Source organism: Peromyscus maniculatus, chromosome 17 (genome assembly GCF_049852395.1).
Source record: "Peromyscus maniculatus bairdii isolate BWxNUB_F1_BW_parent chromosome 17, HU_Pman_BW_mat_3.1, whole genome shotgun sequence".
Taxonomy (NCBI): domain Eukaryota; kingdom Metazoa; phylum Chordata; class Mammalia; order Rodentia; family Cricetidae; genus Peromyscus; species Peromyscus maniculatus.
In genome coordinates this window covers 10,851,866-10,868,219 of record NC_134868.1, presented here as the reverse complement: position 1 = coordinate 10,868,219, position 16,354 = coordinate 10,851,866, and the positions used below count along the sequence as shown (strand labels likewise).

At 36.9% G+C, this 16,354-nt stretch overlaps 1 pseudogene; it reads left to right on the top strand.

Annotated features, from left to right (window-relative positions):
- The window catches only part of LOC121823570 (S-methyl-5'-thioadenosine phosphorylase-like), a 73,827-nt pseudogene extending 58,524 nt beyond the window's left edge, over positions 1-15,303 (top strand).
- The last annotated feature ends 1,051 nt before the right edge of the window (positions 15,304-16,354 follow it).

The following is a 16,354-nucleotide window of genomic DNA, read 5'->3' as shown; positions in this document are numbered from 1 at the left end:
CTTTTTGAATGGCTTCACACTCAGATAATTAAGGAAAATATTAAATTCATCAGTTCACTTCCTCCCTTGATTTTTTTCATGACAAAATATGCTTTTTATACTTAAAAGTCACACATGGACATAATGATGAATGTTTGCTATGATACTCTTGACAAATGAGTTTTACATTTAAATAGTGGTGATACTCAATTTACTTTAGTTAGCTTTAGACTTTTTTTTCGATTTTATTATAAAACAAAAATGTTATCCATTTAGTCAAAATTATTCTTCTCATTCTGATAGTTTTGCTTTTCATAAGGTCTGTCTTCATCAGTGTTCTATTGCTGTAAAGAGACACCATGGCCAACTCTTATAAAAGAAAACATTTAATTGGGGCTTGCTTGCAGTTTCAGAGGTTTATGCCATTATCATAGCAGGAAGCATGATAGTATACATGGTGCTGGGGAAGCAGCAGAAAGTTCTAAGTCCAGATCCCCAGACAGCAGGAAGAGAGTAAAGCCACTGGGTCTAAGTTGGTTATTTGAAGCCTCAGAGCCAACACCCAGTAACACAATTCCTTCAACAAGGTCACATCTACTCCACAAGGTCATACCTTGTAATCCTTCCCAAGTAGTGCCACTCCCTGTTGACTAAGCATTCATACATATGAGTCTATGGGGGCCTTTCTAATCCAAACTACCACAAGGTTGGCAATTTCTCTTGCTTTTGGGCAGCAGCAGAAGCTAGCTTGTGAAGCAAGTTGGCCATACAATCAAGGGTAAGAAACTCATGCTCTGGGTTGCTAAGTAGTGACATTCAACCATCTAGATATAATTACACATTCTCACCTACTGAGCATTTCCTGCCTCCAAAGAGTTTACCAAAACTTCTTCTCATCATAACTGGTAGAGCATCTGTACATTTAAATGAATACACTTATTTGTCCTTTGATAAGCACTGGGAAAACCTCTATACTCAATATAAATACTGTTTCTGTAGAATATGTTTATGTCAGTTAGTGTTGGGTGACTGACATAAGGTATATGTGTTGCTTTTGCTCTTTTATCCCTTTTTGCTCTTTGCTCTTTGCTCTTGGGGGGCCCACCACCCAGCTCCCAAATAAACCACACACAGAGGCTTATTCTTTCTTATAAATGCCAGGCTTTAGCTTGGCTTGTTTCTAGCCAGCTTTTCTTAACTTTAAATAATTCCATCTACCTTTTGCCTCTGCACTTTTTCCCTTTCTTCTGTATATCTTACTTTCACTCTTACTCTGTGGCTTGCTGTGTGCCTGGGTGGCTGGGTGGCTGCGTGGCTGGGTGGCTGGGTGGCTGGGTGGCTGGGTGGCTGGCCCCTAGCATTCTCCTATCCTTGTTCTCTTTCTCTTTCTTCTCCCTCCCAGATTTCTCCTTCTGTTTATTCTCTCTGCCTGTCAGTCTAGCCTATCTTTTCTCCTGCCACACTATTGGCTGTTCAGCTCTTTATAAGGCCATCCGGTGCTTTAGACAGGCACAGTAACACAGCTTCACAGAGTTAAACTAATGGAACATAAAAGAATGCAATACATCTTTATATCATTAAAGTAAATGTGCCACAGCATAAACAACTGTAACACATCTTAAAATAATATTCTACAACATATATGCACACTGATTATTTGTTTTGTTTCCCAAATAAGATTTGTTGAATTTTTAAAAAGGTTTCTACTCATTCAATAGGTGACCTCCTACACACCAGATCCCCTTTTAAAAAGTGACATCACCACTATGTGGATCTGAAATTTCAGTTCTTAATGTTTTGTCAGATTAAGAAAACAGAGATCAAATTGTTATTTTCAAAGAAAAATGTTATATTACTATGTTCCCCAAGTTTAGAAAACGACAATGAAGCATAAGCTGAGTGCTCTCAGTGGGAGGGCAATGTTTAGGAGATTCCTGCCTAATTTAATTGCAGGGCTTTACTTTTGGAAACCATCTCTCTATGACTGTAACACAACCTACTTCCACATTATAATACAAATAATTATACAACACCATATAAAACTGACTTTTTTACTTAAATGTCATATATAAAGAAAGTGTTTTCTGGAACAACTGAAATAATATTTGGGGGTTACATATATTGATTTATCTCTTAAGTCTCTTTACATTGCTTCATTTTACTATTTTATGCTATCCCATTCTATTTTATAACAATATTTATGTATAATTGCAAAGATTTATCTTTCTGCTATCCATCTGGTAACCAGTTGCTTAACATAAAATTAGCATATTCAGAAATGTTAATGGCAATAAAACAGTCCAAATATTCTTTTGCTTCCGTAGATATTAAAAGGACATTTCTCAGCTGGACTCTTCATGTACTCACTAAAACAATTAAAAGCTAGCTACGAGAGCTATGAGAGCTCTATAAGTCTGGTTCTTTGGCACGAGATTCTTAGCATAACAAGTGTAGAATATACACATTATCACTGAAAAGAGTGTTCAGGTTTTGATTAAAATCTCTAGTCACTTAGAAACTTTTAAGTAATAATGTTAAGTAGATATTTTGACAAAATATTATTATGTTTATCTATGTGTGTGTGTGTGTCTCTGTGTGTGTGTGTGTGTGTGTGTGTGTGTGTGTGTGTGTGTGTGTGTGTGCCTCTGCAAGCATGGTGTATGTGTGAAGGTCTGAGAATAACTTGAAGGAATTCATTCTCTCCTTCTACTACATAGATCCAAGGAACTTAACTCAGGCTTTCTAGCAAGTGCCTTTATCCATGAAGCCATCTCATAGTTCCTTGATATATTTGTAATACCAGCAGATGTTATGAGGATGTTAAAATCACTATCTCTGGCTCACAAGTAAAATCACTCCATTTTTTTTCTTTTATAATGTTTTATTTCTAGTTTTTGAGATTGTAATATAATTGCATCATTTTCTCCTTCACCTTCTTCCCCCCAAACTCTCCCCTGTGCCACCTCTCCCTTGCTTTCTTTAAATTCATGGTGTCTTATCTTTGTTTGTGTGTATGTTGTCTATATATATTCCTAACATATATTATTCACACATATATGTATACACACATATGCAAAGTGCTAAGTATATGTAATGTTACTGATGTGTGTGTGTGTGTGTGTGTGTGTGTGTGTGTGTGTGTATGTGTGTATTATGTTGGTGGTTGTTTTTGCTCTTTTGGGCCCACCACATAGCTCCCAAATAAATCACACATGGAGGCTTATTCTTAATTATAAATGTCTGGCCTTATTGGCTTGTTGCTGGCCAGCTTTTCTTAAATTATCCCATGTAGCTTTTGCCTTTCTCTATTTCTGTATACCTTTCATTATTTCTTATTCCATGGCTTGCTGTATAGCTGGGTCGCTGGCCCTGATGTTCTCCTCCTTCTCTGGCTACTCCTTCCTCTTCTCCAGATTTCTCCTTCTATATATTCTCTCTGCCTGCTAGCCCCATCTATCCTTTATCCTGCCTCACCATTGGCTGCTCAGTTCTTTATTAGACCATCAGGTGTTTTAGACAGGCACAGTATCACAGCTTCATGGAGTTAAACAAATGCAACATAAACAAAAGTAACACACCTTACAATAATATTAACCAACATTTCCTTCTCTTTTTTTCTAAACAAAAAATGAAAGGTTTTAACTTTAACATAGTAAGACTGCATACAATAAGAACAACTATCAAGCAAAGTTTACATTTATAATATACTGAATTCCAATTCATTTGTGTCTGGTAATTTAAATAAAACACTCCATAATCTACCCTATCTTAGTAAATCCAGAATTTTATACCTAATTTACTTTCTATCACATCTAAAGAAAACTACAACTATAATTATCTAGTTTATAACTCCATCAAAGGCCCCAGAAGGATATAATATTATTTAAGTAAACAAAAAGTGCGTTGCAAACAACTTCCAAAAACTCTAGAAATGGCAGAGACATCTGAACACCTGGATAGTCACCAGAAGTTATTTTTACAACATATTAATATATTTACATGTCAACTTGAAAATATTATCAAAATAAAATATCATCATCAAAATCAGGAACAAAATGGCAATTTTCCTCTTTTTGTTATTACTGATGGATGTGTATATCTGGCCAATGCACTCAGCCTCAGATACATATAATTCTTTATTATGACCAAAAAGAAACAAATGATAGGATGAAAGACAGAGGGGAATGATGGGAGATAAGGTGAAAGAAAGAAAGGAAGCATGAACATATGGCTTCATTGATTCCTAAAGGGAAAAAAAGAGTATAGCTAAATTAATATGGGATTTTATCAGAAAATGAAGTTACATACTAGGCTACTATTGTTTCCAAGCCCCAATTCAGTATCATATATAATATTTTTAGTAGTAAATGTTGTAGGTCAATTATTTATGGCTTATTATACGTATAATTTTAATTGAGCCTATGTAAAACATATTTTAATAAATGGCAGCTCTAATTTTAATTATCTCTTTTCACATCTTTTTCATATTAAATAATAATAATTTTTTTTTTGTTTGTTTTTCGAGACAGGGTTTCTCTGTGTAGCTTTGTGCCTTTCCTGGAATTCACTTGGTAGTCCAGGCTGGCCTTGAACTCACAGAGATCCGCCTGGCTCTGCCTCCCAAGTGCTGGGATTAAAGGCGTGCACCACCACTGCCCAGCTTAATTTTGTTTTTTATATCCTGGCTACAGGCAGTTTCTCCTCCCTCCTCTCCTCCAAGTCCCTTCCTCCTACCTACCCTAACCAGCCCTCCATCCACTTCTCTTCCTTTTCACTTCAGAAAATGGCAGACATCCCATGGACATTATCAATCATGGTATATCAAATTGCAGTGAGACTAGGGATCTCCTCTTCTATTAAGGCTGGATAGGTCAACCAGGTGGGAATCTGGACAATTTAATGTTATGTTCCAAAAGACAAAACGTCTGAATAGTTCTCCTGGAAAAATGTATAAATAAATAAGTGGATTAACTGATAAAATAAGGTCATTAAGTAGTGATCTGAAGAGATGGCTAAGTAGTTAATAGTACTTGGCCCTCTTATAGAAGATCTTTGTTCAGTTCTTAATAAGCACGTGGACGCTAATATTGGTCACTCAGTTCCAGAAGATCCAATGCCCTCTTCTATCTTCTGTAGGCACTGTATGCACAAAGTGCACTGTTTCACATGCAGGCAAAAACCTCTACATCATATAGGAAAAGCCCCTAAACACATAAAACAAAACAAAACAAAATTTAATATTTAAAAATATTGTTACAACAACAACAAAAAAACATGTTCATATAAACCCTGTCAGGTATCCTTTTTGTAGACTATATTTCAATTGACTTTGACATTTCAATGTTGTGTTCATAAAGAGCATTTGTTAACCTCTATAAAGAAAATGAAGCTGGGCATGGTGGCACATGCCTTTAATCTCAGCACTCAGGAGGCAGAGGTAAGTGGATCTCGAGTTCGAGGCCAGCCTGGGCTACAAAGTGAGTTCCAGGATAGCGGGACTACACATGGAAACCCTGTTTCAAAAACAAAACAAAACAAAACAAAAAACAAAAAGAAAATGAAAGAATGGTGTTAAATCAACCTGACCTCAATGATAAGGAAAGCCAATCTATCTCCTGTGCATTATTGTATGTCAGCGACAGGTGAAGGACTGTGAGATCCCCCATACACATGGGCATGACAACCAGTGTTGTCTTTAAGGTAGTATTTTTTTTTAGACAACCATATTGCTGAAATTCATAGATACAGCTTGCTTGTAGGTATAGAAGACACTATCTCAGCAGAAGTCCAGGCCGCTTGGCGCCTAGAACAGTTCTGACCAATCCTTGTGGTTTGAAAGAAAATGCCCCCCCCCCAAGGGAGTTGGCAGTCTTAGGTGACCTGGCCTTGTTAGAGGAAATATCTCACAGTGTGGTGCGTGGACTTTGTTTGAGGTCTCTTTTTCTCAAGTTTCCCTCAGTGTGACAGTCAGGTGACTTCCTGTTGCCTGTAAGATGTAAGGACTCTCAGCTCCAGCACTACATCTGCCTGCACACCACCATGCTCCCCTTCATGATCATAATGGACTGAACCTCTAAAACTGTAAGCAAGCCACCTCAATTAAATGTTTTCTTTCTAAGAGTTGTCATGGTCATGGTGTCTTTTCACATCAATAAAAATCCAAACTAACACATCTCCCATACAGTGTTCTGTGAGCCTTAGGTGTACGAGTTTTACTGTAGAAATATCAAATGGGGTTGGACACTCAGTGGTCTGTAATTCTATGCATTTTGACCAGTTGTGAATCTTTGGAATAGTTACCATTTGCCGCAAAAAGAAGTGTCTTTGTTAATGTGTGAGAGTTACAACTGTGTGTGGTAATAAGGATAAAGGATAAGTATTTAAATTGCAACTAGGAATCATACCAGTTTATGAAAATGGCAGTAGTAGATACAATACCAACTTAGTACCAAAAACTAGTTACTATGAATCAGGAAAAGATTTCCTTTTGATAACTCTCTGTAGCATCCTGGATAAAACACCGAATTCCATAAACATGGTGCAAATCCATTCATAGACTCTCAATATCATCTAAAATAAAATAGCATTTTATGCAATCAGTTACAACTAAATGAATTTATGCAGATAGTAAAACATTAAATTGATATACCATTCATGTTATTTCTCACAAAAATATTCAAATTATTTGTTAAAAGATTTTAAATCATTCATATTTTAATTACTGAGACTATAGCTAATTTATTTAAGATAGCCACCAAGTAAATTTACTTTCTGAGAAAATTATAAAAGTAGGCATACAATGGTCCATATGAAGAATAATATTCTTCAGTGTTTGATAATTACAGAAATGGTTAATTATACTCCATGGAATAAAACACATTTGGAAGCAACATGGTTCACTCCCTCCAAAATTAAAGCTAGTGTTAACCTTTCAAATTTCAATAAAGAAACCAGCATAGTGGGGGGTGGGCTGGGGGGAGGGGTGGGCGAGAGGGGGAGAACAGGGGATTCTGTGGCTATTATGTTGAACTGAATGGTGTTATAAAATAATAATAATAATAATAATAATAATAATAATAATAATAATAAAAACCAAAAAAAAAAAAGAAACCAGCATAGTGGAAAGATGCTTACCGAGCAGCCAGAATTTTGTATCTTTATATAACCTTAACATGTGTTTAATCAAACCTATGGAATATATTTGCTTTCCAATCCTGGCCCAGTGAGGAGAGAGTGACAAAACATATAACTGAGCCGGGCGGTGGTGGCGCACGCCTTTAATGCCAGCACTTGGAAGGCAGAGGCAGGCGGATCTCTGTGAGTTCGAGGACAGCCTGGGCTACCAAGTGAGTTCCAGGAAAGGCACAAAGCTACACAGAGAAACCCTGTCTTGGAAAAATAAAATAAAATAAAACTGAAAATATAAGGAAAATTACAGGTAAAAATAAGAGTTTGGACATGCATCATGTTGCCTTTGTATTTCATTTTAAACACATGAAGTAAAATATTTTCTATAAAATAGTACATGATTGTCAGCCCCATTGCTTATTTAGTTAAATAATACAGGTTGTAAAAGTATAAATTTTCCTGTGAATCTATTAGAATGATGGTCTCTAGCCCTCATCTCTGGCAGTGCATTTACAATGTTTGCCTGTGCCTAACACAGAAGCACTAATAATATAGTATATCTTGTTAACAACAATTATATAAGATAGATTTGTGTATATCTGTTATTCTTTTTGTGGTTTTGTTGGGATTTCTCTCCCCACAGTTACTTATGCTGGCTGTCTTTCCACTCACTCCTCTGTCTGTTATTACAGCATGCACTTGGATTTCAATTAGCTTCCCGTTTTAATCTTTCAATCCAGACGAGTCCAATATCCATGGTTAGTCATTTAATATGCAAGCTACAGATTCTATGGGTTCTATAGAGTTCTGTAGGATTTGAAGAATCTTGTTGCTGAATGGATGAACAGAATGAATCCATATAGCACTGTGTTTATAGTTTTTTTTACCCCATGGAGGATGTCTTGGTACTTTCCAAATTTTGACCGCTATGAAGGTATAAGTTATGAGCTCTTGCATAAATATCTAAGAATACAGTTGGTAGATCATTCAGCAACAGCTTCTTATTGTAAGTGACTATTCCTATTCATGTTCTCATGAGCATAGCACGAGAGTACCTTGTCCTACTCTTTCATTATTACGTCAATGATTGGGGGTTTTTCTTCTTTTCATATCTTGCATGTCTAGTTTTATCTTAGCTCTTTAATAATTGTTCATTGATATTTCCTGAACAGTCATTTCAATCCAGATGATTTAAGTTTCACAAATTATGCTTTCTTTTCTGAAATTTAGGTCTTCATATAGTCTAAGTATATTTGAATCACATATGTGATCTGAAAAGAATTTCTTCCAGTCTGCCTCTGAGTAAATACTAATTCTGCAGCTTTTTATTTAAGTGAAAAATGGTAAAGCTGCCGTTGAAAAAATAAGAGAAGCATGTTTTTCTCTGGGAGAGTTTTGACAGTTTATGACAAGTCAGTTTTGAGTTTTTATATAAGATTTATAAATGTTGGTACTGAAAAAGACAAGGATATTTGCCACTTGATAGTTTCAGTGAAATCTAGCTGTTGAAAAAACTCAGGAATTGTCAGCGGTATTGGTAACACTATGAGATTGAATACAACCACCAAGAGAATGAGTAGGCATAGGACAAGGAGATTGGAGCCATGATTTGAACATGAAGTATCTCCACTTAGATTCATGGTTTACGAACTCAGCATCCCTACCTAATGGCGATGACACTGTCTATGACTAGGCTTTAGGATTCGGACTTTATTGATGGGCCTACTATGGTTATATCTACCCCTAGTTCCAGACTTAACATCTGCTTTCCAGTCCACTGCACATGAACAAATTACCACCATGTTCTCATTCAGCTATAGATCAAGATGCTCTTCTTTTCTTTAAACAACCAGGACTATGACTCTGAAACTGTGAACTCCCCCAAATAAATCCTTCCACTCTGATGTTGCTTTAGTTATGTATTTTGACATAGGAATGAAAAAAAGCACACTTAGGAAAGTACAATTTAAGTAGTCAGGAAAAAAAGATTTGAATGAAAGGCACATACTGGGTTAGAACAAGAAGTAAAACAGACAGAGGACAATAATATAAGGGGGTGGGAATCAGGAAACTAAGGGAGAATGCGAAATTAAGACAGAAGCAATAAAAGATGGCTGAGAGACAACCCTCTATAACTCTAGTCTCAGGGAATCCAGTGGTCTCTCTTCTGGCCTCTGGGCACCAGGCATGCACATGCATACTGGTAAACCACTTACACATACAAAAATAAACAAACTATACAAATAAAATGTAATGTACAAAATTGAAGTTACACTCCTGGCTGACTAGGTTTCATTTTTCATGTCAATCACAAATAATGACAATGTATTTTGTTAGTCAAGAGTCTCCAAAGATTTTCTGCATCCTCATTTAATAAAGCAGTTTTTACCCCTACAGCATCATTGAACACAGTGCTAAACATTAATTGTGTTTATACCTCAAGAGGTTACTCCACTTACAATTCTGATTCTAACACAGGAAAATCTATTCCCTAGATGAAGCAAAAGAAAATATGTCCTCTTGAGCTTCAACAAAGAAGATTCTAGGAGTTGTAGACATCTAAATAAGTGAAGTCATCCCTCCAGGATGCTGAGACTTAGTTTTACAAGTAAATAAATTCAAATTTTGACAGAGTACCTTATCTAGAGACCTTGAGTCAGGTCACCCAAGAAGCTATTGGTCAAATATTTCAAGGGTGTAGCCAATAACTAACATCCCCCTTCCCCATCAAGGTGAGGCATGCAGAGTTTGTATTCAGCATCTGGACACTGAGTTCTAGATGAAAAATCGCACTGATTGTACCATGTGGGAGTCTGCTTCCATTTATATTTTTCTTTCATGCTTACTTTCTTGCCTCTGCAAATATTCTTCATTAAATCTAAATATTTAACATGTTGTTTAACCACTTCTTTAAGATGTCTATACATTTTCTAACCATATTTTGATTTTAGCCCACACTGTATGAGACTATAAACAACTTTTTCATTGTGGTTAAATTGGGGGGGGGGGCTATGATTGACTTTTTGTGCTCTTAGATTTACTAAAATGTGAGCACAAAGTTCAAATTGCATGTTTCTGTTTGTTTTCTAATATGCTATAGTGTCTGCCTGTTCTATTTTAATTCTCAAAATTTGCTGTTCAGACATTATTATTTCACAAAATCCTTCAAACAAACAGAGCAAAAAGCAATCTTACAGTAGGAAAAAAGCCCACTGCAAAGCTGGCTCCTACACCCACATCAGAGCAAACAAACCAGTGGAGATTGAAACTACAATGTCATCTTCATCGAGGTCTCATATAGTGACCAAAAATGCTAAGAACTTAAAGTAACACATTTGTCTGCAGGTGATTAAAAATCTTCACACTACAACCATTCAACATGCAGAACTGGGGAGACTAGTCACAGTGGTGACATCTACAAAACACTCCTATACCTAAGGTCAGGGGACAGTGCTGAGAATGGGCAGAAAGATCGCAAGAGCCGGAAAGATGGTAAGGATTTGGCTATGAGATTATGTCTCCTTGTAACAACAGAAGTTACACATACAAAGTCTCACTAACATGACTGCCCAAACCAAATGTGAGCTGAATAAGGTTAACACCAATGAACATGCCAAAGTAGAGGAGGAAAAGCCCACCAGGCCTCCGTCTTACACAAAGACCTGCAGGCAGCTGATGAAAGATGGAAATGGAAGAGGTAGGGCTCTTCAGGGAAGAGCTCACTAGCCAGTTGTCCAGAACCAAGGAGTCAGCCCTGAAAACACACATACAAGCAGCATCATTATGGAATCAATAGGTTACATTTAGGAATACACCCAGACATACACAAGTACATTTACGCACACAATAGCAATGTAAAAAGAGGACATGGATTTGAACGAGAGTGAGATGGGGTCTGTGAAAGAAAGACTGGATGGAGAAAAAGGAAGAGAGAAATGTTGCAATTAAAGAATGATCTCAAAAATGAACAACAGAAATTTTTCAAAATAGAATGTCCATACCAGGAACTTTAGAGGTGATTCAGTGGTTAAATGAGATTGTTGCACTTACAGGTGAACTTAGTTTAGTTCCCAGAACCAAAGGTCGTTGGTGGTAGCTAACAAATAACTGAAACTCCAGCCACAAGGGATTTAAAAGATAATTTTGGCTTCCTTTGGCAAATACACTCATGTGCATGTGCATTTGTACACAAGCACATGTGCACACACATACACACACAAATGCACACTCAGAATTTAAAAATTAAATGAATAATATACATATATATATATATATATATATGTAGATGTAACCAACTGTCTTATTAAATAAGAAACACAGAACCAATATAAAAGAGAAAGCCAAGAGGTCAGAGCTCAGAGCTAAAATCTCACCCTTCCTCCTGGGGTGGTCCTAGCTCTCCGAAAGAGAGCTACTTCCTGTGTGTATGTCATTACATAGTCTTTTTTGTTCTGTCTTCTCATTGGTTGTAAACCCAAACACGTGACTGCCTCATCACTGCCTGTATGTACAGCCCCCCAGGGTTAAAGGCATATGTCTCCAATGCTGGCTGTATCCCTGAACACACAGAGATCTACCTAGCTCTTCTACCAAATGCTGGGATTAAGGGCATGTGCTACCACCGCCACACTCTTGCTATGGTTCTAATAGCTCTGAGCCCCCCCAGACAACTTTATTTATTAACATACAATCAAAATCACATTTCAGTACAATTATAATAACACACACACACACACACACACACACACACACACATATATACATATATATATATATATACACATATAAAGGCATTTTCTTATTATGTTATGTATTGCAAAAACAAATCTTAGGATTTGACTCTGTAAAATATTTGTGCTCTGAAGATAAAATGTGAATTAACTAAAACACCTGATTTATCAAATTAATACCCTGTTCACCAATGCTTGTTTTAAACTTCATCTTATAAGTTTGCCCCTCTGAAATTATTATGTCAAACTCATGTTTCAACCTGAAATAATTCTCAATCTATAAAATACATGTCTTTAAAAGATACAAACTCCAGATGTTAAAACCCTGTTGTATTCCATTTTTCTTTTTTGAGATGCAGTTAAGAATCAGCCAAAATATGCTGGGATGGATGGAAAGAAAGGAGAACACATATGCTTACTGTGCATCCATTATGGGTATCACTGTAGAGTTTCCTAAAGAGTAAAGAATAGATCTACCTAAAGATTCATCTCTACTGCTCTTGGGTGTATACCCAAAGGACTTTATATCTTACTATGGAGACACTTGCTAATCCTGTTCATTGCTGTTCTGTTCACAAAAGCTAGGACATATAAAGATCCTGGATGTTCAATAACTTATGAAGTAATAATGAAAATATGGTACCTGTACACATGAAATTTTATTCATCTAAAAAGAAAATGAAACTATATAATGTATGGATCTGGAAATAATCATTCTTAATGGTGATCGTAGCTTTGAATCTTTATATGTGTATGTTTAAATATGAGTACCTGCAGAAATTAGGAAACTAGAAGTTAGCCTTTGGGGGGATTTTAGGAGGTAATAGTAGAATGAAGATGAAAAGAAGGGAAAAAGATAAATAATATGACTGGAGCAATTCAGTGAGATGATAGATGGGAAGACAGGGTGGTAGGGGAAAGGATTTAGAGACAGCTATCTACTAGAAAAGATCTTTAAAAAGGAAATATAGAATCCTATGGTTTTAGGTGTGTGTGTGTGTGTGTATGTGTGTGTGTGTGTGTGTGTGTGTGTGTAGATGTAAAAAAGTGTTTAAATGAAGTTATATGGAGGGTCAGCTCCTTTCTTAGATGCTATAGAATATCAAACAAAAAGCCAATGATAGGTATGGCTAATATCTTCAAGTTATTGGTCAGTTGGGGTCCATGGACCCAAAAACATCACAAACTGTTATCAATGCTCTTGTTTACCCTCTAGAACTTAAGACTAATAGTCCATTACTGAAGACCACATACTTGAGTCACTCACTGGACTTGGCCAAATTAAGCTGTTATTGACCTGGAAACTTCAACACCAACAACCAGCTTTTATAATGTTGGAAAGTGTTATGCATGCTCCAGGAGGATAAAAGCAATCAATAGTCTTACCCAGCTGTGAACCCTGGGGACTAAATAAACAATGGGCTGGACAAGACATGTCTACTAGTGCAATAATTGCACAAATGTTATGTGATTAACCATCCACGTTTGGCCTAGATTTAAAGCACATTGGAAAAGACAATGTTTATTGCCAGTACTGTAGCAGGAATCTTAAAAGTTCTTACTAATAAAATCAAACCCGAGGCCAGTTATTGGGGTGAATACTGGAAGGTCAGAGAGACAGAACAAGCCACAGCTATCTCACCTCGCCGGATCCTCAGCTGGTCTTGTTTCCTCTGACTGGAAGCTTCTGTGTCCTCATCCCAATGGCTCTCAGCTGAACTACTACTCAAAAGCCTGAATGCTTAACCAGCCAAAATCTTCTAGTTTCTGGTCCTCATGCCTTATATATCTTTTTGCTTTCTACCACCACTCCCTGGGATTAAAGGCTGGCCTTCTGGGATTAAAGGCGTGTGTCACCATGCTTGGTTATTTCCAATGTGGCCTTGAACTCACAGAGCTCCAGAGGGATTTCTATCTCTGGAATGCTAGGATTAAAGGTGTGAGTGCCACCACTTTCTAGCCTTTGTATCTAGTGGCTGTCTGTTCTCTGACCCCAGATAAATTTATTAGAGTACACAATATTTTGGGGAACACAATACCACCACACAGTACTGTTAGCTAGTCTAATAACCTGTGTCTGGGTAAGTCACAAGCCTTAACAGAGAACTGACTATTATTCTACAGAATGGAAATAATGTTAAGCTGCTCTCCCCCAAACCATCATTTGGTACAACTCTCAATTCTCAACAAATATGTGTATATGACAATTAATGAATGGACTAGGAGCTGATCAACAAAAAGAAAATAAGAGATTGTGAAGTGCTCAGACTTCATCGGGACACCTAGATCACACCCAATGTGTGAGGATCATTAATGAAGAGGAAGACCCATTCTATGAGCCAGAGGTAATAGAATTCTGCAGAAAAACAGCACTTGCTGGTCAGAGCAGCAGACTTGCGCAGATGAGCTCACAGCAGCTATGATTGCATGTAGAAAAATTACACAAGATCCAGAAAGCCACAAAAAAACAAAACAAACAAACAAACAAACAAAAAACCCAGCATGGTTGGTGAGGGGCTCACAGAGTCCTATACTGACTTGAGAAGTCATTGACAGCTGCTAGGGAAGTGGGAATGTGAAGTTTTCCTCAGAGATATGACTACTGATAGGCTAGGTTCTCATGTGCCAGTGGATGTTCCTGTACCCAGGTACATATTGGCTTCACTAAATGAACTTAGCAGGTTGAAATAAGAGGCCACGAATGTGGGTGGGGGAAAAAGGGCCCTGGGGATACAGGAAAAGTTGGAGATGAGGTAGTGGGTGTAGATTTGATCATAACTCATTGTTCACACATGAAATTTTTTAACTTGCATGGCAGTAATGATAATTGGTGGCCCTGTCTTGGAGGATCTAAAAATTTTAGAAGGAAGAACAGAAAAAATATGTGGATACTCTACTTAGCAAGCCATCTGGTGCCTTAATTTGGAGGAAGAAAAGGGTTGATTGTTCATTTCTTGTAAGACACACCATCATGCTTTCAAAAATCAACTACCAGAAGAACATCTGGGCTTTGTGTCATAATGACCACAGCTTGCAGGCCCTTAATGGAGGGAATCTTGCCTGATGACATTGTCATCATTGATCAGTGTAAGAGGAATATGCAATATCAAATGGCTGAACTGTTTTGTCCCCAAACAAGAGAAGTCCTCATAGAAACAGTAAGAAGCTAGGGCTTCAATACCCTTTAAAGGGGACCATGGCCACAGTTGAAGGGCCTCATTTCTGTTCTGGGTAGAAAGCTTTATAGTGTGCAATGCACCTGGTTGTTTAGATGTCAGCAGTATGACCATGGTTCCAGAGGCCATGCTTGCTAAGGAGGCTGTGAATTGTTATGCAAGAATTGTCATGGCAACCAATTATGATTGTTGGGTGGAACATGAAAACAGTATCAATGGATGGGATTTTTAAGAGCATGAAAGAAAATGTAAATAAATCCAAAAGTAAACTTTTACCATGCTTCAAATAGGGTCAAATATGGCCAGAAACTCCATAACCTAAAGAGCATGGTCTAGTTTTCTGCTTCTCCAGTAAGACATTAAAATAGCATGACTACCATAAAAAGGCATTTTATTTTTAGTTGTTTGGGGGATTTACTTGACATTAAAAAAACAAAAGAATATAAAGACGTTCAGCCTTCACACTTTTGCCTAGAAAGAAGAACAATTGGTAAGCTGGCAAGACATTACACCACTAGAGGCTCACTCAAGGTATTGACTCCTCCAGAACCTCAAGAGAAAGCAAATGGTCTTCAGGATCAGGAAGTCTTGCAGCACAGGGAGAGCAGGGCACGATACCCTAGCAGTCTCACTTCTCCTGGAAATTCACAGAAATGACGATTGGAGAGAATACCCAAAGTATTTCCCCATGATGTTAGCTGAAGGCTGGTAATAACTGTAATCCACAGTAAACCTCTAAGCTACCAAGATATTCCTAGAAATAGAACTGGGAACAATACATACAATAACAAATGCTGTATTTGAAAGAATGTTCATATATAAAGCAGGCAAATCTTATTGGAATATTTTTAGAACTCAATAATAAGAAACATTTGACAAATATTTTATTGGAGAATTACATGGAGTTAATAAAGTACTTTCTTTTAAAATACCATTAAACATATACAATTTTTAAAGATCACAATATTTTTTCTTCTTAAATCTATAATCTAGCTGAAAGTTGGTATGGAAAAGTGGAAAACAAAAACTCTGAGGTATTCTATACTACCAGATGTTATTATCCAGTGTGAAGAACATACTAACATCTCTATTTATTGTTTCAATTGGGAAAAAGTAAATGCACAAGTTTCTATCCAATGAAGGCACTTTTATAGCCTCAGGAAAGCAAATTAGTAATGCCTATTAAAATTAAAAATGTATATGTTCTTTGGCTAAATTGCCTACTTCCTGGAATGTTTTAGTAGAAATAGATGTATAATGGTCACAAGTCATGATTATTGCAATAATTCTCTCAGTGGCAAACCCTGGAAAACTTCAAAAATGTGCAGATGCAAAATATTT